Source organism: Schistocerca gregaria, chromosome 9 (assembly GCF_023897955.1).
Source record: "Schistocerca gregaria isolate iqSchGreg1 chromosome 9, iqSchGreg1.2, whole genome shotgun sequence".
Taxonomy (NCBI): Eukaryota; Metazoa; Arthropoda; class Insecta; order Orthoptera; family Acrididae; genus Schistocerca; species Schistocerca gregaria.
The window spans coordinates 49,198,039-49,222,974 of record NC_064928.1 but is presented as its reverse complement, the minus strand read 5'-3'; positions in this window follow the sequence as shown (position 1 = coordinate 49,222,974).

Below are 24,936 nucleotides of genomic sequence, written 5' to 3'. Positions count from 1 at the left end.
TTCCAGGGAACGATCAAAGCGTAGACAGTTTAAAACATTACTCCCATGGAGAAAAGTCCGCATGGTGCTTATTGTGTTTAATGCCGACGCAATTTTTGTGTTTCATCAACACTCTGAAGGTCCACAGATTTCAGAATGCATCCAGATGTGCTTCGGAAACTAGTACTAGTCTACCAGTGTACGATCAAAGAGTAGACAGTTTAAGACATTACTCCCATGGAGAAAAGTTCGCATGGTGCTTATTGTGTTCAATGCCGATGCAATTTTTATGTTTCATCAACACTGAGAAGGTCCACAGGTTACAAAATGCTTCCAGATGTGCTTCGGAAACTACTACTAAACTTCCAGTGTACGATCAAAGCGTAGACAGTTTAAGACATTACGTCCATAGAGAAAGTTCCGCAAGGTGATTATTGTGTTAAATGCCGATGCAATTTTTGTGTTTCATCTACACTCTGAAGGTCCACAGATTACAGAATGCATCCAGATGTGCTTCGGAAACTACTACTAGTCTTCCAGTGTACGATCAAAGAGTAGACAGTTTAAGACATTACTCCCATGGAGGAAAGTCCGCATGGTGCTTATTTTGTTCAATGACGATGTAATTTTTGTGTTTCATCAACACTCTGAAGGTCCACAGAATTCAGAAAGCATCCAGATATGCTTCGGAAACTACTACTAGTCTTCCAGGGAACGATCAAAGCGTAGACAGTTTAAGACATTACTCCCATGGAGAAAAGTCCGCATGGTGCTTATTGTGGTCAATGGAGATGCAATTTTCGTGTTTCATCAACACTCTGATGGTTTACAGATTACAGAATGCATCCAGATGTACTTCGAAAACTTCTACTAGTCTTCCAGGGAACGATCAAAACGTAGACAGTTTATGACATTACTCTCATGGAGAAAAGTCCGCATGGTGATTATTGTGTTCAATGCCGATTCAATTTCTGCGTTTCATCAACACTCTGAAGGTCCACAGATTACAGAATGCCTCCAGATGTGCTTCGGAAACTACCACTAGTCTTCCAGTGTACGATCAAAGCGTAGACTGTTTAAGACATTACTCCCATGGAGAAAAGTCCGCATGGTGATTATTGTGTTCAATGCCGATGCAATTTTTGGGTTTCATCAACACTCTGAAGGTAAACAGATTACAGAATAAATCCAGATGTGCTTCGGAAACTGCGACTAGTCTTCCTGTGAACGATCAAAGCGTAGACAGTTTAAGACGTTACTCTCATGGAGAAAAGTCCGCATGCTGCTTATTGTGTTCAATGCCTATGCAATTTCTGTGTTTCATCAACACTCTGAAGGTCCACACATTACAGAATGCATCCAGATGTGCTTCGGAAACTACTACCAGTCTTCCAGGGAACGATCAAAGCGTAGACAGTTTAAGACATTACTCTCATGGAGAAAAGTCCGCATGGTGATTATTGTGTTCAATACCGATTCAATTTCTGCGTTACATCAACACTCTGAAGGTCCACAGATTACAGAATGCCTCTAGATGTGCTTCGGAAACTGCGACTAGTCTTCCTGTGAACGATCAAAGCGTAGACAGATTAAGACGTTACTCTTATGGAGAAAAGTCCGCATTGTGCTTATTGTGTTCAATGCCGATGCAATTTTTGTGTTTCATCAATACTCTACAGGTCCACAGATTACAGAATGCCTCCAGATATGCTTCGGAAACTACTACTAGTCTTCCAGTGCACGATCAAAGCGTAGACAGTTTAAGACATTACTCCCACGGAGAAAAGTCCTCATGGTGCATATTGTGTTCAATGCCGATGCAATTTCTGTGTTTCATCAACACTCTGAAGATCCACAGATTACAGAATGCATCCAGATGTGCTTCGGAAACTACTACTAGTCTTCCAGGGAACGTTTCAAGCGTAGACAGTTTAAGACATTATTCTCATAGAGAAAAGTCCGCATGATGTTTATTGTGTTCAATGCCGATGCAATTTGTGTTTCATCAACACTCTGAAGTTCCACAGATTACAGAATGCATGCAGATGTGCTTCGTAAACTACTACTAGTCTCCTAGGGAACGATCAAAGCGTAGACAGTTTAAGACATTACTCCCATATAGAAAAGTCCGCATGGTGCTTATTGTGTTCAATGCGATGCAATTTTTGTATTTCATCAACACTCTGAAGGTCCACAGATTACAGAATGCCTCCAGATGTGCTTCGGAAACTACTACCAGTCTTCCAGGGAACGATCAAAGCGTAGACAGTTTAAGACATTACTCTCATGGAGAAAAGTCTGCATGGTGCATATTGTGTTCAATGCCGATGCAATTTCTGTGTTTCATCAACAATCTGAAGATCCACAGATTACAGAATGCATCCAGATGTGCTTCGGAAACTACTACTAGTCTTCCAGGGAACGTTTAAAGCGTAGACAGTTTAAGACATTACACTCATGCAGAAAAGTCCGAATGGTGCTTATTGTGTTCAATGCAGATTCAATTTCTGTGTTTCATCAACACTCTGAAGGTCCGCAGGTTACAGAATGCCTCCAGATGTGCTTCGTAAACTACTACTAGTCTTCCAGTGAACGATCAAAGCGTAGACAGTTTAAGACATTACTCTCATGGAGAAAAGTCCGCATGCTGCTTATTGTGTTCAATGCCTATGCAATTTCTGTGTTTCATCAACACTCTGAAGGTCCACACATTACAGAAGGCATCCAGATGTGCTTCGGAAACTACTACTAGTCTTCCAGGGAACGATCAAAGCGTAGACAGTTTAAGACATTACTCTCATGGAGAAAAGTCCGCATGGTGATTATTGTGTTCAATTCCGATTCAATTTCTGCGTTACATCAACACTCTGAAGGTCCACAGATTGCAGAATGCCTCCAGATGTGCTTCGGAAACTGCGACTAGTCTTCCTGTGAACGATCAAAGCGTAGACAGATTAAGACGTTACTCTTATGGAGAAAAGTCCGCATGGTGCTTATTGTGTTCAATGCCGATGCAATTTTTGTGTTTCATCAATACTCTACAGGTCCACAGTTTACAGAATGCCTCCAGATATGCTTCGGAAACTACTACTAGTCTTCCAGTGCACGATCAAACCGTAGACAGTTTAAGACATTACTCCCATGGAGAAAAGTCCGCATGGTGCTTATTGTGTGCAATACAGATTCAATTTCTGTGTTTCATCAACACTCTGAAGGTCCGCAGATTACAGAATGCCTCCAGATGTGCATCGGAAACTACTACTAGTCTTCCAGTGAACGATCAAAGCGTAGACAGTTTGAGACATTACTCCCATGGAGAAAAGTTCGCATTGTGCTTTTTGTGTTCAATGCCGATGCAATTTTTGTGTTTCATCAACACTCTGAAGATCCACAGATTACAGAATGCCTCCAGATGTGCCTCGGAAACTACTACTACTCTTCCAGGGAACGATCTAAGCGTAGATAGTTTAAGACATTACTCCCATGGAGAAAACTCTGCATGATGTTTATTGTGTTCAATGCCGATGCAATTTGTGTTTCATCAACACTCTGAATTTCCACAGATTACAGAATACATGCAGATGTGCTTCGTAAACTACTACTAATCTCCTAGGGAACGATCAAAGCGTAGACAGTTTAAGACATTACTCCCATGGAAAAAAGTCCGCATGGTGCTTATTGTGTTTAATGCCGATGCAATTTTTGTATTTCATCAACACTCTGAAGGTCCACAGATTACAGAATGCCTCCAGATGTGCTTCGGAAACTACTACTAGTCTTCCAGGGAACGATCAAAGCGTAGACAGTTAAAGACATTACTCTCATGGAGAAAAGTCCGCATGGTGCTTATTGTGTGCAATGCAGATTCAATTTCTGTGTTTCATCAACACTCTGAAGGTCCGGAGATTACAGAATGCCTCCAGATGTGCATCGGAAACTACTACTAGTCTTCCAGTGAACGATCAAAGCGTAGACAGTTTGAGACATTACTCCCATGGAGAAAAGTCCGCATTGTGCTTTTTCTGTTCAATGCCGATGCAATTTTTGTGTTTCATCAACACTCTGAAGGTCCACAGATTGCAGAATTCCACCAGATGTGCATCGGAAACTACTACTAGTCTTCCAGTGAACGATCAAAGCGTAGACAGTTTAAGACATTACTCTAATGGAGAAAATTCCGCATTGTGCTTATTGTGTTCAATGCCGATGCAATTTCTGTGTTCATCAACACTCTGAGGATCCATAGATTACAAAATGCTTCCAGATGTGCTTCGGAAACTACTACTAATCTTCCAGTGTACGATCAAAGCGTAGAGAGTTTAAGACATTACTTCCATAGAGAAAGTTCCGCAAGGTGATTATTGTGTTAAATGCCGATGCAATTTTTGTGTTTCATCTACACTCTGAAGGTCCACAGATTACAGAATGCATCCAGATGTGCTTCGGAAACTACTACTAGTCTTCCAGTGTACGATCAAAGAGAAGACAGTATAAGACATTACTCCCATGGAGGAAAGTCCGCATGGTGCTTATTTTGTTCAATGACGATGTAATTTTTGTGTTTCATCAACACTCTGAAGGTCCACAGATTTCAGAAAGCATCCAGATATGCTTCGGAAACTACCACTAGTCTTCCAGTGTACGATCAAAGCGTAGACAGTTTAAGACATTACTCCCATGGAGAAAAGTCCGCATGGTGATTATTGTGTTCAATGCCGATGCAATTTTTGGGTTTCATCAACACTCTGAAGGTAAACAGATTACAGAATGCATCCAGATGTGCTTCGGAAACTACTACTAGTCTTCCAGGGTACGATCAAAGCGTAGACAATTTAAGATATTACTCCCATGGAAAAAAGTCGGCATGGTGCTTATTGTGTTCAATGCCGATGCAATTTTTGTGTTTCATCAACACTCTGAAGTTCCACAGATTACAGAATGCCTCCAGATTTGCCTCGGAAACTACTACTACTCTTCCAGGGAACGATCAAAACGTAGACAGTTTAAGACATTACTCCCAAGGAGAAAAGTTCGCATGGTGCTTATTGTGTTCAATGCCGATGCAATTTCTGTGTTTCATCAACACTCTGAAGGTATACAGATCACAGAATGCCTCCAGATGTGCTTTGGAAACTACTGCTAGTCTTCCAGTGAACGATCACAGCTTAGACAGTTTAAGACATTACTCTCATGGAAAAAGGTCCGCATGGTGCTTAATGTGTTCAATGCCGATTCAAAAATCTGTGTTTCATCAACATTCTGAATGTCCACAGATTACAGAATGCCTCCAGATGTGCTTTGGAAACTACTACTAGTCTTCCAGGGAACGATCGAAGCGTAGACAGTTTAAGACATTACTCCCATGGAAAAAAGTCCGCATGGTGCTTATTGTTGTCAATGGAGATGCAATTTTCGTGTTTCATCAACACTCAGATGGTTTACAGATTACAGAATGCTCCCAGATGTACTGCGAAAACTTCTACTAGTCTTGCAGGGAACGATCAAAACGTAGACAGTTTAAGACATTACTCTCATGGAGAAAAGTCCGCATGGTGATTATTGTGTTCAATGCCGATTCAATTTCTGCGTTTCATCAACACTCTGAAGGTCCACAGATTACAGAATGCCTCCAGATGTGCTTCGGAAACTACCACTAGTCTTCCAGTGTACGATCAAAGCGTAGACAGTTTAAGACATTACTCCCATGGAGAAAAGTCCGCATGGTGATTATTGTGTTCAATGCCGATGCAATTTTTGTGTTTCATCACCACTCTGAAGGTCCACAGATTACAGAATGCATCCAGATGTGCTTCGGAAGCTACTACAAGTCTTCCAGGGAACGATCAAAGCGTTGACAGTTTAAGACATTACTTTCATGGAGAAAAGTCCGCATGGTGATTATTGTGTTCAATACCGATGCAATTTCTGTGTTTCATCAACACTCTGAAGATCCCCAGATTACAGAATGCATCCAGATGTGCTTTCTGAAACTACTACTAGTCTTCCAGGGAACGTTTAAAGCGTAGACAGTTTAAGACATTACTCTCATGGAGAAAAGTCCGCATGGTGCTTATTGTGTTCGATGCCGATTCAATTTCTGTGTTACATCAACACTCTGATGGTCCGCAGATTACAGAATGCCTACAGATGTGCATCGGAAACGACTACTAATCTTCCATTGTACGATAAAAGCGTAGACAGTTTAAGACATTACTCCCATAGAGAAAGTTCCCATGGTGCTTATTGTGTTAAATGCCGATGGAATTTTTGTGTTTCATCAACACTGAGAAGGTCCACAGGTTACAGAATGCTTCCAGATGTGCTTCGGAAACTACTACTAATCTTCCAGAGTACGATCAAAGCGTAGACAGTTTAAGACATTACTCCCATGGAGAAAAGTCCGCATGGTGTTTTTTGTGTTCAATGCCGATGCAATTTTTGTGTTTCATCAACACTCAGAAGGTCCACAGATTACAGAATGCCTACAGATGTGCATCGGAAACGACTACTAATCTTCCATTGTACGATAAAAGCGTAGACAGTTTAAGACATTACTCCCATAGAGAAAGTTCCGCATGGTGCTTATTGTGTTAAATGCCGATGGAATTTTTGTGTTTCATCAACACTGAGAAGGCCCACAGGTTACAGAATGCTTCCAGATGTGCTTCGGAAACTACTACTAATCTTCCAGTGTACGATCAAAGCGTAGACAGTTTAAGACATTACTCCCATAGAGAAAGTTCCGCAAGGTGCTTATTGTGTTAAATGCCGATGCAATTTTTGTGTTTCATCTACACTCTGAAGGTCCACAGATTTCAGAAAGCATCCAGATATGCTTCGGAAGCTACTACTAGTCTTCCAGGGAACGATCAAAGCGTAGACAGTTTAAGACATTACTCCCATGGAGAAAAGTCCGCATGCTGCATATTGTGTTCAATGCCGATGCAATTTATGTGTTTCATCAGCACTCTGAAGATCCACAGATTACAGAATGCATCCAGATGTCCTTCGGAAACTACTACTAGTCTTCCAGGGAACGTTTAAAGCGTAGATAGTTTAATACATTACTCTAATGTAGAAAAGTCCGCATGGTGCTTATTGTGGTCGATGCCGATTCAATTTCTGTGTTTCATCAACACTCTGAAGGTCCGCAGATTACAGAATGCCACCAGATGTTCTTCGGAAACTACTACTAGTCTTCCAGTGTACGATCATAGCGTAGACAGTTTAAGACATTACTACCATGGAGAAAAGTCCGCATGGTGTTTTTTGTGTTCAATGCCGATGCAATTTTTGTGTTTCATCAACACTCAGAAGGTCCACAGATTACAGAATGCCTCCAGATGTGCATCGGAAACGACTACTAATCTTCCATTGTACGATGAAAGCGTAGACAGTTTAAGACATTACTCCCATAGAGAAAGTTCCGCATGGTGCTTATTGTGGTCAATGCCGATGCAATTTTCGTGTTTCATCAACACTCTGATGGTCCACAGATTACAGAATGCATCCAGATGTACTTCGGAAACTTCTACTAGTCTTCTAGGGAACGATCAAAACATCGACAGTTTAAGACATTACTCTCATGGAGAAAAGTCCGCATGCTGAATATTGTGTTCAATGCCGATTCAATTTCAGAATTTCATCAACACTCTGAAGGTCCACAGGTTACAGAATGCCTCCAGATTTGCTTCGGAAACTACCACTAGTCTTACGGTGAACGATCAAAGCGTAAACAGTTTAAGACATTACTCCCATGGAGAAAAGTCCGCATGGTGCTTATTGTGTTCAATGCCGATGCAATTTTTGTGTTTCATCAACACTCTGAAGGTCCACAAATTACAGAATGCCTCCAGATGTGCTTCAGAAACTACTACTAGTCTTCAGGTGTACGATCAAAGCGTAGACAGTTTAAGACATTACTCCCATGGAGAAAAGTTCGCATGGTGCTTATTGTGTTCAATGCCGATGCAATTTTTGTGTTGCATCAACACTCTGAAGGTCCACCGATTACAGAATGCATCCAGATGTGCTTCGGAAACTACTACTAGTCTTCCAGGAAACGATCAAAGCGTAGACAGTTTAAGACATTACTCTCTTGGAGAAAAGTGCGCATGGTGCTTATTGTGTTCAATTCCGATGCTATTGCTGTGTTTCATCAACACTCTGAAGATCCATAGATTACAGAATGCATCCAGATGTGCTTCGGAAACTACTAGTAGTCTTCCAGGGAACGATCAAAGCCTAGACAGATTAAGACATTACTCTCAGTGAGAAAAGTTCGCATGGTGCTTATTGTGTTCAATGCCGATTCAATTTCTGTGCTTCATCAACACTCTGAAGGTCCGCAGATTACAGAATGCCTCCAGATGTGCTTCGGAAACTACTAGTAGTCTTCCAGTGTACGATCAAACGTAGACAGTTTAAGTCATAACTCCCATGGAGAAAAGTCCGCATGGTGTTTTTTGTGTTCAATGCCGATGCAATTTTTGTGTTTCATCAACACTCTGAAGGTCCACAAATTACAGAATGCCTCCAGATGTGCATCGGAAACTACTACTAGTCTTCCAGTGAACGATCAAAGCGTAGACAGTTTAAGACATTACACTTATGGAGAAAAGTCCGCATGGTGCTTATTGTGTTCAATGCCGATGCAATTTTTGTGTTTCATCAACACTCTGAAGGTCCACCGAATACAGAATGCATCCAGATGTGCTTCGGAAACTACTACTAGTCTTCCAGGAAACGATCAAAGCGTAGACTGTTTAAGACATTACTCTCATGGAGAAAAGTCCGCATGGTGCTTATTGTGTTCAATTCCGATGCTATTGCTGTGTTTCATCAACACTCTGAAGATCCATAGATTACAGAATGCATCAAGATGTGCTTCGGAAACAACTACTAGTCTTCCAGGGAACGATCAAAGCGTAGACAGATTAAGACATTACTCTCAGGGAGAAAAGTTCGCATGGTGCTTATTGTGTTCAATGCCGATTCAATTTCTGTGCTTCATCAACTCTCTGAAGGTATACAGATTACAGAATGCCTATAGATGTGCTTCGGAAACTACTGCTAGTCTTCCAGTGAACGATCACAGCTTAGAGAGTTTAAGACATTACTCTCAAGGAGAAAGGTCCGCATGGTGCTTATTGTGTTCAATGCCGACTTAATTTTTGTGTTTCATCAACACTCTGAAGGTCCACAGATTTGAGAATGACTCCAGATGTGCTTCGGAAACTAGTACTATTCTTCCAGGGAACGATCAAAGCGTAGACAGTTTAAGACATTACTCCCATGGAGAAAAGTCCGCATGGTGCTTATTGTGATCAATGACGATGCAATTTCTGTGTTACATCAACACTCTGAAGGTCCACAGATTACACAATGCATCCAGATGTGCTTCAGAAACTACTACTAGTCTTCCGGTGTACGATCAAAGCGTAGACAGTTTAAGACATTACTCCCATGGAGAAAAGTTCGCATGGTGCTTATTGTGTTCAATGCCGATGCAATTTTTGTGTTTCATCAACACTCAGAAGGTCCACAGGTTACAGAATGCTTCCAGATGTGCTTCGGAAACTACTACTAATCTTTCAGTGTACGATCAAAGCGTAGACAGTTTAAGACATTACTCCCATAGAGAAAGTTCTGCATGGTGCATATTGTGTTAAATGCCGATGCAATTTTTGTGTTTCATCTACACTCTGAAGGTCCACAGATTACAGAATGCATCCAGATGTGCTTCGGAAACTACTACTAGTCTTCCAGTGTACGATCAAAGAGTAGACAGTTTAAGACATTACACCCATGGAGGAAAGTCCGCATGGTGCTTATTTTGTTCAATGCAGATGGAATTTTTGTGTTTCATCAACAATCTGAAGGTCCACAGATTTCAGAAGGCATCCAGATATGCTTCGGAAACTACTACTAGACTTCCAGGGAACAATCAAAGCATAGTCAGTTTAAGACATTACTCCCATGGAGAAAAGTCCGCATGGTGCTCATTGTGGTCAATGGAGATGCAATTTTCGTGTTTCATCAACACTCTGATGGTTTACAGATTTCAGAATGCATGCAGATGTACCTCGAAAACTTCTACTAGGCTTCCAGGGAACGATCAAAACGTAGACAGTTTAAGACATTACTCTCATGGAGAAAAGTCCGCATGGTGATTATTGTGTTCAATGCCGATTCAATTTCTGCGTTTCATCAACACTCTGAAGGTCCACAGATTACAGAATGCCTCCAGATGTGCTTCGGAAACTACCACTAGTCTTCCAGTGTACGATCAAAGCGTAGACAGTTTAAGACATTACACCCATGGAGAAAAGTCCGCATGGTGATTATTGTGTTCAATGCCGATGCAATTTTTGTGTTTCATCAACACTCTGAAGGTCCACAGATTACAGAATGCATCCAGATGTTCTTCGGAAGCTACTACTAGTCTTCCAGGGAACGATCAAAGCGTAGACAGTTTAAGACATTACTCTCATGGGGAAAAGTCCGCATGGTGCATATTGTGTTCAATGCCGATGCAATTTCTGTGTTTCATCAACACTCTGAAGATCCACAGATTACAGAATGCATCCAGATGTGCTTCGGAAACTACTACTAGTCTTCCAGGGAACGTTTAAAGCGTAGACAGTTTAAGACATTACTCTGATGGAGGAAAGTCCGCATGGTGCTTATTGTGGTCGATGCCGATTCTATTTCTGTGTTTCATCAACACTCTGAAGGTCCGCAGATTACAGAATTCCTCCAGATATGCTTCGGAAACTACTACTAGTCTTCCAGTGTACGGTCAAAGCGTAGACAATTTAAGACATTACTCCCATGGAGAAAAGTCCGCATGGTGTTTTTTGTGTTCAATGCCGATGCAATTTTTGTGTTTCATCAACACTCTGAAGGTCCACAGATTACAGAATGCCTCTAGATGTGCTTCGGAAACTACTACTAGTCTTCCAGGGAACGTTTAAAGCGTAGACAGTTTAAGACTTTACTCTCATGGAGAAAAGTCCGCGTGGTGCTTATTGTGGTCAATGCCGATTCAATTTCTGTGTTTCATGAACACTCTGAAGGTCCGCAGATTACAGAATGCCTCCAGATGTGCTTCGGAAACTACTACTAGTCTTCCAGGGAACGATCAAAGCGTAGACAGTTTAAGACATAACTCCCATGGAGAAAAGTCCGCATGGTGTTTTTTGTGTTCAATGCCGATGCAATTTTTGTGTTTCATCAACACTCTGAAGGTCCACAGATTTCAGAATGACTCCAGATGTGCTTCGGAAACTACTACTATTCTTCCAGGGAACGATCAAAGCGTAGACAGTTTAAGACATTACTCCCATGGAGAAAAGGCCGCATGGTGGTTATTGTGATCAATGACGATGCAATTTCTGTGTTTCATCAACACTCTGAAGGTCCACAGATTACACAATGCATCCAGATGTGCTTCAAAAACTACTACTAGTCTTCCGGTGTACGATCAAAACGTAGACAGTTTAAGACATTACTCCCATGTAGAAAAGATCGCATGGTGCTTATTGTGTTCAATGCCGATGCAATTTTTGTGTTTCATCAACACTCTGAAGGTCCACAGGTTACAGAATGCTTCCAGATGTGCTTCGGAAACTACTACTAATCTTTCAGTGAACGATCAAAGCGTAGACAGTTTAAGACATTACTCCCATGGAGAAAAGTCCGCATGGTGCTTATTGTGTTCAATGCCGATGCAATTTTTGTGTTTCATCAACACTCTGGAGGTCCACAGATTACAGAATGCCTCCAGATGTGCTTCGGAAACTACTACTAGTCTTCCAGTGTACGATCAAAGCGTAGACAGTTTAAGACATTACTCCCATGGAGAAAAGTTTGCATGGTGCTTATTGTGGTCAATGCCGATTCAATTTCTGTGTTTCATGAACACTCTGAAGGTCCGCAGATTACAGAATGCCTCCAGATGTGCTTCGGAAACTACTACTAGTCTTCCAGGGAACGATCAAAGCGTAGACAGTTTAAGACATTACTCCCATGGAGAAAAGTCCGCATGGTGCTTATTGTGATCAATGACGATGCAATTTCTGTGTTTCATCAACACTCTGAAGGTCCACAGATTACACAATGCATCCAGATGTGCTTCAGAAACTACTACTAGTCTTCCGGTGTACGATCAAAGCGTAGACAGTTTAAGACATTACTCCCATGGAGAAAAGTTCGCATGGTGCTTATTGTGTTCAATGCCGATGCAATTTTTGTGTTTCATCAACACTCAGAAGGTCCACAGGTTACAGAATGCTTCCAGATGTGCTTCGGAAACTACTACTAATCTTTCAGTGTACGATCAAAGCGTAGACAGTTTAAGACATTACTCCCATAGAGAAAGTTCTGCATGGTGCATATTGTGTTAAATGCCGATGCAATTTTTCTGTTTCATCAACACTCTGAAGGTCCACAGATTACAGAATGCATCCAGATGTGCTTCGGAAACTACTACTAGTCTTCCAGTGTACGATCAAAGAGTAGACAGTTTAAGACATTACACCCATGGAGGAAAGTCCGCATGGTGCTTATTTTGTTCAATGCCGATGGAATTTTTGTGTTTCATCAACACTCTGAAGGTCCACAGATTTCAGAAGGCATCCATATATGCTTCGGAAACTACTACTAGACTTCCAGGGAACAATCAAAGCGTAGTCAGTTTAAGACATTACTCCCATGGAGAAAAGTCCGCATGGTGCTTATTGTGGTCAATGGAGATGCAATTTTCGTGTTTCATCAACACTCTGATGGTTTACAGATTTCAGAATGCATGCAGATGTACTTCGAAAACTTCTACTAGTCTTCCAGGGAACGATCAAAACGTAGACAATTTAAGACATTACTCTCATGGAGAAAAGTCCGCATGGTGATTATTGTGTTCAATGCCGATTCAATTTCTGCGTTTCATCAACACTCTGAAGGTCCACAGATTACAGAATGCCTCCAGATGTGCTTCGGAAACTACCACTAGTCTTCCAGTGTACGATCAAAGCGTAGACAGTTTAAGACATTACTCCCATGGAGAAAAGTCCGCATGGTGATTATTGTGTTCAATGCCGATGCAATTTTTGTGTTTCATCAACACTCTGAAGGTCCACAGATTACAGAATGCATCCGGATGTTCTTCGGAAGCTACTACTAGTCTTCCAGGGAACGATCAAAGCGTAGACAGTTTAAGACATTACTCTCATGGGGAAAAGTCCGCATGGTGCATATTGTGTTCAATGCCGATGCAATTTCTGTGTTTCATCAACACTCTGAAGATCCACAGATTACAGAATGCATCCAGATGTGCTTCGGAAACTACTACTAGTCTTCCAGGGAACGTTGAAAGCGTAGACAGTTTAAGACATTACTCTCATGGAGGAAAGAACGCATGGTGCTTATTGTGGTCGATGCCGATTCTATTTCTGTGTTTCATCAACACTCTGAAGGTCCGCAGATTACAGAATTCCTCCAGATATGCTTCGGAAACTACTACTAGTCTTCCAGTGTACGGTCAAAGCGTAGACAATTTAAGACATTACTCCCATGGAGAAAAGTCCGCATGGTGTTTTTTGTGTTCAATGCCGATGCAATTTTTGTGTTTCATCAACACTCTGAAGGTCCACAGATTACAGAATGCCTCCAGATGTGCTTCGGAAACTACTACTAGTCTTCCAGGGAACGTTTAAAGCGTAGACAGTTTAAGACTTTACTCTCATGGAGAAAAGTCCGCATGGTGCTTATTGTGGTCAATGCCGATTCAATTTCTGTGTTTCATGAACACTCTGAAGGTCCGCAGATTACAGAATGCCTCCAGATGTGCTTCGGAAACTACTACTAGTCTTCCAGGGAACGATCAAAGCGTAGACAGTTTAAGACATTACTCCCATGGAGAAAAGTCCGCATGGTGCTTATTGTGGTCAATGCAGATGCAATTTTCGTGTTTCATCAACACTCTGATGGTCCACAGATTACAGAATGCATCCAGATGTACTTCGGAAACTTCTACTAGTCTTCCAGGGAACGATCAAAACGTAGACAGTTTAAGTTATTACTCTCATGGAGAATAGTCTGCATGCTGATTATTGTGTTCAATGCCGATTCAATTTCTGCGTTTCATCAACACTCTGAAGGTCCACAGGTTACAGAATGCCTCCAGATGTGCTTCGGAAACTACCACTAGTCTTACAGTGAACGATCAAAGCGTAGACAGTTTCAGACATTACTCCCATGGAGAAAAGTCCGCATGGTGCTTATTGTGTTCAATGCCGATACAATTTTTGTGTTTCATCAACACTCTGGAGGTCCACAGATTACAGAATGCCTCCAGATGTGCTTCGGAAACTACTACTAGTCTTCCAGTGTACGATCAAAGCGTAGACAGTTTAAGACATTACTCCCATGGAGAAAAGCCCGCATGGTCATTATTGTGTTCAATGCCGATGCAATTTTTGTGTTTCATCAACACTCTGAAGGTCCACAGATTACAGAATGCATCCAGATGTGCTTCGGAAACTACTACTAGTCATCCAGGGAACGTTTAAAGCGTAGACAGTTTAAGACATTACTCTCATGGAGAAAAGTCCGCATGGAGCTTATTGTGTTCGATGCCGATTCAATTTCTGTGTTTCATCAACACTCTGAAGTTCCGCAGATTACAGAATGCCTCCAGATGTGCTTCGGAAACTGCTACTAGTCTTCCAGTGTACGATCAGAGCGTAGACAGTTTAAGACATAACTCCCATGGAGAAAAGTCCGCATGGTGTTTTTTGTGTTCAATGCCGATGCAATTTTTGTGTTTCATCAACACTCTGAAGGTCCACAGATTTCAGAATGACTCCAGATGTGCTTCGGAAACTACTACTATTCTTCCAGGGAACGATCAAAGCGTAGACAGTTTAAGACATTACTCCCATGGAGAAAAGTCCGCATGGTGCTTATTGTGATCAATGACGATGCAATTTCTGTGTTTCATCAACACTCTGAAGGTCCACAGATTACACAATGCATCCAGATGTGCTTCAGAAACTACTACTAGTCTTCCGGTGTACGATCAAAGCGTAGACAGTTTAAGACATTACTCCCATGTAGAAAAGTTCGCATGGTGCTTATTGTGTTCAATGCCGATGCAATTTTTGTGTTTCATCAACACTCTGAAGGTCCACAGGTTACAGAATGCTTCCAGATGTGCTTCGGAAACTACTACTAATCTTTCAGTGAACGATCAAAGCGTAGACAGTTTAAGACATTACTCCCATGGAGAAAAGTCCGCATGGTGCTTATTGTGTTCAATGCCGATGCAATTTTTGTGTTTCTTCTACACTCTGGAGGTCCACAGATTACAGAATGCATCCAGATGTGCTTCGGAAACTACTACTAGTCATCCAGGGAACGTTTAAAGCGTAGACAGTTTAAGACATTACTCTCATGGAGAAAAGTCCGCATGGAGCTTATTGTGTTCGATGCCGATTCAATTTCTGTGTTTCATCAACACTCTGAAGTTCCGCAGAATACAGAATGCTTCCAGATGTGCTTCGGAAACTACTACTAATCTTTCAGTGTACGATCAAAGCGTAGACAGTTTAAGACATTACTCCCATAGAGAAAGTTCTGCATGGTGCATATTGTGTTAAATGCCGATGCAATTTTTGTGTTTCATCAACACTCTGAAGGTCCACAGATTACAGAATGCATCCAGATGTGCTTCGGAAACTACTACTAGTCTTCCAGTGTACGATCAAAGAGTAGACAGTTTAAGACATTACACCCATGGAGGAAAGTCCGCATGGTGCTTATTTTGTTCAATGCCGATGGAATTTTTGTGTTTCATCAACACTCTGAAGGTCCACAGATTTCAGAAGGCATCCATATATGCTTCGGAAACTACTACTAGACTTCCAGGGAACAATCAAAGCGTAGACAGTTTAAGACATTACTCCCATGGAGAAAAGTCCGCATGGTGCTTATTGTGGTCAATGGAGATGCAATTTTCGTGTTTCATCAACACTCTGATGGTTTACAGATTTCAGAATGCATGCAGATGTACTTCGAAAACTTCTACTAGTCTTCCAGGGAACGATCAAAACGTAGACAGTTTAAGACATTACTCTCATGGAGAAAAGTCCGCATGGTGATTATTGTGTTCAATGCCGATTCAATTTCTGCGTTTCATCAACACTCTGAAGGTCCACAGATTACAGAATGCCTCCAGATGTGCTTCGGAAACTACCACTAGTCTTCCAGTGTACGATCAAAGCGTAGACAGTTTAAGACATTACTCCCATGGAGAAAAGTCCGCATGGTGATTATTGTGTTCAATGCCGATTCAATTTTTGTGTTTCATCAACACTCTGAAGGTCCACAGATTACAGAATGCATCCGGATGTTCTTCGGAAGCTACTACTAGTCTTCCAGGGAACGATCAAAGCGTAGACAGTTTAAGACATTACTCTCATGGGGAAAAGTCCGCATGGTGCATATTGTGTTCAATGCCGATGCAATTTCTGTGTTTCATCAACACTCTGAAGATCCACAGATTACAGAATGCATCCAGATGTGCTTCGGAAACTACTACTAGTCTTCCAGGGAACGTTGAAAGCGTAGACAGTTTAAGACATTACTCTCATGGAGGAAAGAACGCATGGTGCTTATTGTGGTCGATGCCGATTCTATTTCTGTGTTTCATCAACACTCTGAAGGTCCGCAGATTACAGAATTCCTCCAGATATGCTTCGGAAACTACTACTAGTCTTCCAGTGTACGGTCAAAGCGTAGACAATTTAAGACATTACTCCCATGGAGAAAAGTCCGCATGGTGTTTTTTGTGTTCAATGCCGATGCAATTTTTGTGTTTCATCAACACTCTGAAGGTCCACAGATTACAGAATTCCTCCAGATGTGCTTCGGAAACTACTACTAGTCTTCCAGGGAACGTTTAAAGCGTAGACAGTTTAAGACTTTACTCTCATGGAGAAAAGTCCGCATGGTGCTTATTGTGGTCAATGCCGATTCAATTTCTGTGTTTCATGAACACTCTGAAGGTCCGCAGATTACAGAATGCATCCAGATGTGCTTCGGAAACTACTACTAGTCTTCCAGGGAACGATCAAAGCGTAGACAGTTTAAGACATTACTCCCATGGAGAAAAGTCCGCATGGTGCTTATTGTGGTCAATGCAGATGCAATTTTCGTGTTTCATCAACACTCTGATGGTCCACAGATTACAGAATGCATCCAGATGTACTTCGGAAACTTCTACTAGTCTTCCAGGGAACGATCAAAACGTAGATAGTTTAAGTTATTACTCTCATGGAGAATAGTCCGCATGCTGATTATTGTGTTCAATGCCGATTCAATTTCTGCGTTTCATCAACACTCTGAAGGTCCACAGGTTACAGAATGCCTCCAGATGTGCTTCGGAAACTACCACTAGTCTTACAGTGAACGATCAAAGCGTAGACAGTTTAAGACATTACTCCCATGGAGAAAAGTCCGCATGGTGCTTATTGTGTTCAATGCCGATACAATTTTTGTGTTTCATCAACACTCTGGAGGTCCACAGATTACAGAATGCCTCCAGATGTGCTTCGGAAACTACTACTAGTCTTCCAGTGTACGATCAAAGCGTAGACAGTTTAAGACATTACTCCCATGGAGAAAAGCCCGCATGGTCATTATTGTGTTCAATGCCGATGCAATTTTTGTGTTTCATCAACACTCTGAAGGTCCACAGATTACAGAATGCATCCAGATGTGCTTCGGAAACTACTACTAGTCATCCAGGGAACGTTTAAAGCGTAGACAGTTTAAGACATTACTCTCATGGAGAAAAGTCCGCATGGAGCTTATTGTGTTCGATGCCGATTCAATTTCTGTGTTTCATCAACACTCTGAAGTTCCGCAGATTACAGAATGCCTCCAGATGTGCTTCGGAAACTGCTACTAGTCTTCCAGTGTACGATCAGAGCGTAGACAGTTTAAGACATAACTCCCATGGAGAAAAGTCCGCATGGTGTTTTTTGTGTTCAATGCCGATGCAATTTTTGTGTTTCATCAACACTCTGAAGGTCCACAGATTTCAGAATGACTCCAGATGTGCTTCGGAAACTACTACTATTCTTCCAGGGAACGATCAAAGCGTAGACAGTTTAAGACATTACTCCCATGGAGAAAAGTCCGCATGGTGCTTATTGTGATCAATGACGATGCAATTTCTGTGTTTCATCAACACTCTGAAGGTCCACAGATTACACAATGCATCCAGATGTGCTTCAGAAACTACTACTAGTCTTCCGGTGTACGATCAAAGCGTAGACAGTTTAAGACATTACTCCCATGTAGAAAAGTTCGCATGGTGCTTATTGTGTTCAATGCTGATGCAATTTTTGTGTTTCATCAACACTCTGAAGGTCCACAGGTTACAGAATGCTTCCAGATGTGCTTCGGAAACTACTACTAATCTTTCAGTGAACGATCAAAGCGTAGACAGTTTAAGACATTACTCCCATGGAGAAAAGTCCGCATGGTGCTTATTGTGTTCAATGCCGATGCAATTTTTGTGTTTCATCAACACTCTGGAGGTCCACAGATTACAGAATGCATCCAGATGTGCTTCGGAAACTACTACTAGTCATCCAGGGAACGTTTAAAGCGTAGACAGTTTAAGACATTACTCTCATGGAGAAAAGTCCGCATGGAGCTTATTGTGTTCGATGCCGATTCAATTTCTGTGTTTCATCAACACTCTGAAGTTCCGCAGAATACAGAATGCTTCCAGATGCGCTTCGGAAACTACTACTAATCTTTCAGTGTACGATCAAAGCGTAGACAGTTTAAGACGTTACTCCCATAGAGAAAGTTCTGCATGGTGCATATTGTGTTAAATGCCGATGCAATTTTTGTGTTTCATCTACACTCTGAAGGTCCACAGATTACAGAATGCATCCAGATGTGCTTCGGAAACTACTACTAGTCTTCCAGTGTACGATCAAAGAGTAGACAGTTTAAGACATTACACCCATGGAGGAAAGTCCGCATAGTACTTATTTTGTTCAATGCCGATGTAATTTTTGTGTTTCATCAACACTCTGAAGGTCCACAGATTTCAGAAAGCATCCAGATATGCTTCGGAAACTACTACTAGACTTCCAGGGAACAATCAAAGCGTAGACAGTTTAAGACATTACTCCCATGGAGAAAAGTCCGCATGGTGCTTATTGTGGTCAATGGAGATGCAATTTTCGTGTTTCATCAACACTCTGATGGTTTACAGATTACAGATTGCATCCAGATGTACTTCGAAAACTTCTACTAGTCTTCCAGGGAACGATCAATACGTAGACAGTTTAAGACATTACTCTCATGGAGAAAAGTCCGCATGGTGATTATTGTGTTCAATGCCGATTCAATTTCTGCGTTTCATCAACACTCTGAAGGTCCACAGATTACAGAATGCCTCCAGATGTGCTTCGGAAACTACCACTAGTCTTCCAGTGTACGATCAAAGCGTAGACAGTTTAAGACATTACTCCCATGGAGAAAAGTCCGCATGGTGATTATTGTGTTCAATGCCGATGCATTTTTGTGTTTCATCAACACTCTGAAGGTCCACAGATTACAGAATGCATCCAGATGTGCTTCGGAAGCTACTACTAGTCTTCCAGGGAACGATCAAAGCGTAGACAGTTTAAGACATTACTCTCATGGGGAAAAGTCCGCATGGTGCATATTGCGCTCAATGCCGATGCAATTTCTGTGTTTCATCAACACTCTGAAGATCCACAGATTACAGAATGCATCCAGATGTGCTTCGGAAACTACTACTTGTCTTCCAGGGAACGTTTAAAGCGTATACAGTTTAAGACATTACTCTCATGGAGGAAAGTCCGCATGGTGCTTATTGTGGTCGATGCCGATTCTATTTCTGTGTTTCATCAACACTCTGAATGTCCGCAGATTACAGAATGCCTCCAGATATGCTTCGGAAACTACTACTAGTCTTCCAGTGTACGATCAAAGCGTGGACAATTTAAGACATTACTCCCATGGAGAAAAGTCCGCATGGTGTTTTTTGTGTTCAATGCCGATGCAATTTTTGTGTTTCATCAACACTCTGAAGGTCCACAGATTACAGAATGCCTCCAGATATGCTTCGGAAACTACTACTAGGCTTCCAGGGAACGTTTAAAGCGTAGACAGTTTAAGACTTTACTCTCATGGAGAGAAGTCCGCATGGTGCTTATTGTGGTCAATGCCGATTCAATTTCTGTGTTTCATGAACACTCTGAAGGTCCGCTGATTACAGAATGCCTCCAGATGTGCTTCGGAAACTACTATTAGTCTTCCAGGGAACGATCAAAGCGTAGACAGTTTAAGACATTACTCCCATGGAGAAAAGTCCGCATGGTGCTTATTGTGGTCAATGCAGATGCAATTTTCGTGTTTCATTAACACTCTGATGGTCCACAGATTACAGAATGCATCCAGATGTACTTCGGAAACTTCTACTAGTCTTCCAGGGAACGATCAAAACGTAGACAGTTTAAGATATTACTCTCATGGAGAATAGTCCGCATGCTGATTATTGTGTTCAATGCCGATTCAATTTCTGCGTTTCATCAACACTCTGAAGGTCCACAGGTTACAGAATGCCTCCAGATGTGCTTCGGAAACTACTACTAGTCTTCCAGTGTACAATCAAAGCGTAGACAGTTTAAGACATTACTCCCATGGAGAAAAGCCCGCATGGTCAATATTGTGTTCAATGCCGATGCAATTTTTGTGTTTCATCAACACTCTGAAGGTCCACAGATTACAGAATGCATCCAGATGTGCTTCGGAAACTACTACTAGTCATCCAGGGAACGTTTAAAGCGTAGACAGTTTAAGACATTACTCTCATGGAGAAAAGTCCGCATGGAGCTTATTGTGTTCGATGCCGATTCAATTTCTGTGTTTCATCAACACTCTGAAGTTCCGCAGATTACAGAATGCCTCCAGATGTGCTTCGGAAACTGCTACTAGTCTTCCAGTGTACGATCAGAGCGTAGACAGTTTAAGACATAACTCCCATGGAGAAAAGTCCGCATGGTGTTTTTTGTGTTCAATGCCGATGCAATTGTTGTGTTTCATCAACACTCTGAAGGTCCACAGATTTCAGAATGACTCCAGATGTGCTTCGGAAACTACTACTATTCTTCCAGGGAACGATCTAAGCGTAGACAGTTTAAGACATTACTCCCATGGAGAAAAGTCCGCATGGTGCTTATTGTGATCAATGACGATGCAATTTCTGTGTTTCATCAACACTCTGAAGGTCCACAGATTACACAATGCATCCAGATGTGCTTCAGAAACTACTACTAGTCTTCCGGTGTACGATCAAAGCGTAGACAGTTTAAGACATTACTCCCATGTAGAAAAGTTCGCATGGTGCTTATTGTGTTCAATGCCAATGCAATTTTTGTGTTTCATCAACACTCTGAAGTTCCGCAGAATACAGAATGCTTCCAGATGTGCTTCGGAAACTACTACTAATCTTTCAGTGTACGATCAAAGCGTAGACAGTTTAAGACGTTACTCCCATGGAGAAAGTTCTGCATGGTGCTTATTGTGTTCAATGCCGATTCAATTTCTGCGTTTCATCAACACTCTGAAGGTCCACAGATTACAGAATGCCTCCAGATGTGCTTCGGAAACTACCACTAGTCTTCCAGTGTACGATCAAATCGTAGACAGTTTAAGACATTACTCCCATGGAGAAAAGTCCGCATGGTGATTATTGTGTTCAATGCCGATGTAATTTTTGTGTTTCATCAACACTCTGAAGGTCCACAGATTACAGAATGCATCCAGATGTGCTTCGGAAGCTACTACTAGTCTTCCAGGGAACGATCAAAGCGTAGACAGTTTAAGACATTACTCTCATGGGGAAAAGTCCGCATGGTGCATATTGCGCTCAATTCCGATGCAATTTCTGTGTTTCATCAACACTCTGAAGATCCACAGATTACAGAATGCATCCAGATGTGCTTCGGAAACTACTACTAGTCTTCCAGGGAACGTTTAAAGCGTATACAGTTTAAGACATTACTCTCATGGAGGAAAGTCCGCATGGTGCTTATTGTGGTCGATGCCGATTCTATTTCTGTGTTTCATCAACACTCTGAATGTCCGCAGATTACAGAATGCCTCCAGATATGCTTCGGAAACTACTACTAGTCTTCCAGTGTACGATCAAAGCGTGGACAATTTAAGACATTACTCCCATGGAGAAAAGTCCGCATGGTGTTTTTTGTGTTCAGTGCCGATGCAATTTTTGTGTTTCATCATCACTCTGAAGGTCCACAGATTACAGAATGCCTCCAGATGTGCTTCGGAAACTACTACTAGAAAAGTCCGCATGGTGCTTATTGTGGTCAATGCCGATTCAATTTCTGTGTTTCATGAACACTCTGAAGGTCCGCTGATTACAGAATGCCTCCAGATGTGCTTCGGAAACTACTACTAGTCTTCCAGGGAACGATCAAAGCGTAGACAGTTTAAGACATTACTCCCATGGAGAAAAGTCCGCATGGTGCTTATTGTGGTCAATGCAGATGCAATTTTCGTGTTTCATCAACACTCTGATGGTCCACAGATTACAGAATGCATCCAGATGTACTTCGGAAACTTCTACTAGTCTTCCAGGGAACGATCAAAACGTAGACAGTTTAAGTTATTACTCTCATGGAGAATAGTCCGCATGCTGATTATTGTGTTCAATGCCGATTCAATTTCTGCGTTTCATCAACACTCTGAAGGTCCACAGGTTACAGAATGCCTCCAGATGTGCTTCGGAAACTACTACTAGTCTTCCAGTGTACGATCAAAGCGTAGACAGTTTAAGACATTACTCCCATGGAGAAAAGCCCGCATGGTCATTATTGTGTTCAATGCCGATGCAATTTTTGTGTTTCATCAACACTCTGAAGGTCCACAGTTTACAGAATGCATCCAAATGTGCTTCGGAAACTACTACTAGTCATCCAGGGAATGTTTAAAGCGTAGACAGTTTAAGACATTACTCTCATGGAGAAAAGTCCGCATGGAGCTTATTGTGTTCGATGCCGATTCAATTTCTGTGATTCATCAACACTCTGAAGTTCCGCAGATTACAGAATGCCTCCAGATGTGCTTCGGAATCTGCTACTAGTCTTCCAGTGTACGATCAGAGCGTAGACAGTTTAAGACATTACTCCCATGTAGAAAAGCCCGCATGGTCATTATTGTGTTCAATGCCGATGCAATTTTTGTGTTTCATCAACACTCTGAAGGTCCACAGATTTCAGAATGACTCCAGATGTGCTTCGGAAACTACTACTATTCTTCCAGGGAACGATCAAAGCGTAGACAGTTTAAGACATTACTCCCATGGAGAAAAGTCCGCATGGTGCTTATTGTGATCAATGACGATGCAATTTCTGTGTTTCATCAACACTCTGAAGGTCCACAGATTACACAATGCATCCAGATGTGCTTCAGAAACTACTACTAGTCTTCCGGTGTACGATGAAAGCGTAGACAGTTTAAGACATTACTCCCATGTAGAAAAGTTCGCATGGTGCTTATTGTGTTCAATGCCGATGCAATTTTTGTGTTTCATCAACACTCTGAAGGTCCACAGGTTACAGAATGCTTCCAGATGTGCTTCGGAAACTACTACTAATCTTTCAGTGAACGATCAAAGCGTAGACAGTTTAAGACATTACTCCCATGGAGAAAAGTCCGCATGGTGCTTATTGTGTTCAATGCCGATGCAATTTTTGTGTTTCATCAACACCCTGGAGGTCCACAGATTACAGAATGCCTCCAGATGTGCTTCGGAAACTACTACTAGTCTTCCAGTGTACGATCAAAGCGTAGACAGTTTAAGACATTACTCCCATGGAGAAAAGCCCGCATGGTCATTATTGTGTTCAATGCCGATTCAATTTTTGTGTTTCATCAACACTCTGAAGGTCCACAGATTTCAGAAAGCATCCAGATATGCTTCGGAAACTACTACTAGACTTCCAGGGAACAATCAAAGCGTAGACAGTTTAAGACATTACTCCCATGGAGAAAAGTCCGCATGGTGCTTATTGTGGTCAATGGAGATGCAATTTTCGTGTTTCATCAACACTCTGATGGTTTACAGATTACAGAATGCATCCAGATGTACTTCGAAAACTTCTACTAGTCTTCCAGGGAACGATCAATACGTAGACAGTTTAAGACATTACTCTCATGGAGAAAAGTCCGCATGGTGATTATTGTGTTCAATGCCGATTCAATTTCTGCATTTCATCAACACTCTGAAGGTCCACAGATTTCAGAATGCATCCAGATGTGCTTCGGAAGCTACTACTAGTCTTCCAGGGAACGATCAAAGCGTAGACAGTTTAAGACATTACTCTCATGGGGAAAAGTCCGTATGGTGCATATTGCGCTCAATGCCGATGCAATTTCTGTGTTTCATCAACACTCTGAAGATCCACAGATTACAGAATGCATCCAGATGTGCTTCGGAAACTACTACTAGTCTTCCAGGGAACGTTTAAAGCGTAGACAGTTTAAGACATTACTCTCATGGAGGAAAGTCCGCATGGTGCTTATTGTGGTCGATGCCGATTCGATTTCTGTGTTTCATCAACACTCTGAATGTCCGCAGATTACAGAATGCCTCCAGATATGCTTCGGAAACTACTACTAGTCTTCCAGTGTACGATCAAAGCGTAGACAATTTAAGACATTACTCCCACGGAGAAAAGTCCGCATGGTGTTTTTTGTGTTCAATGCCGATGCAATTTTTGTGTTTCATCAACACTCTGAAGGTCCACAGATTACAGAATGCCTCCAGATGTGCTTCGGAAACTACTACTAGTCTTCCAGGGAACGTTTAAAGCGTAGACAATT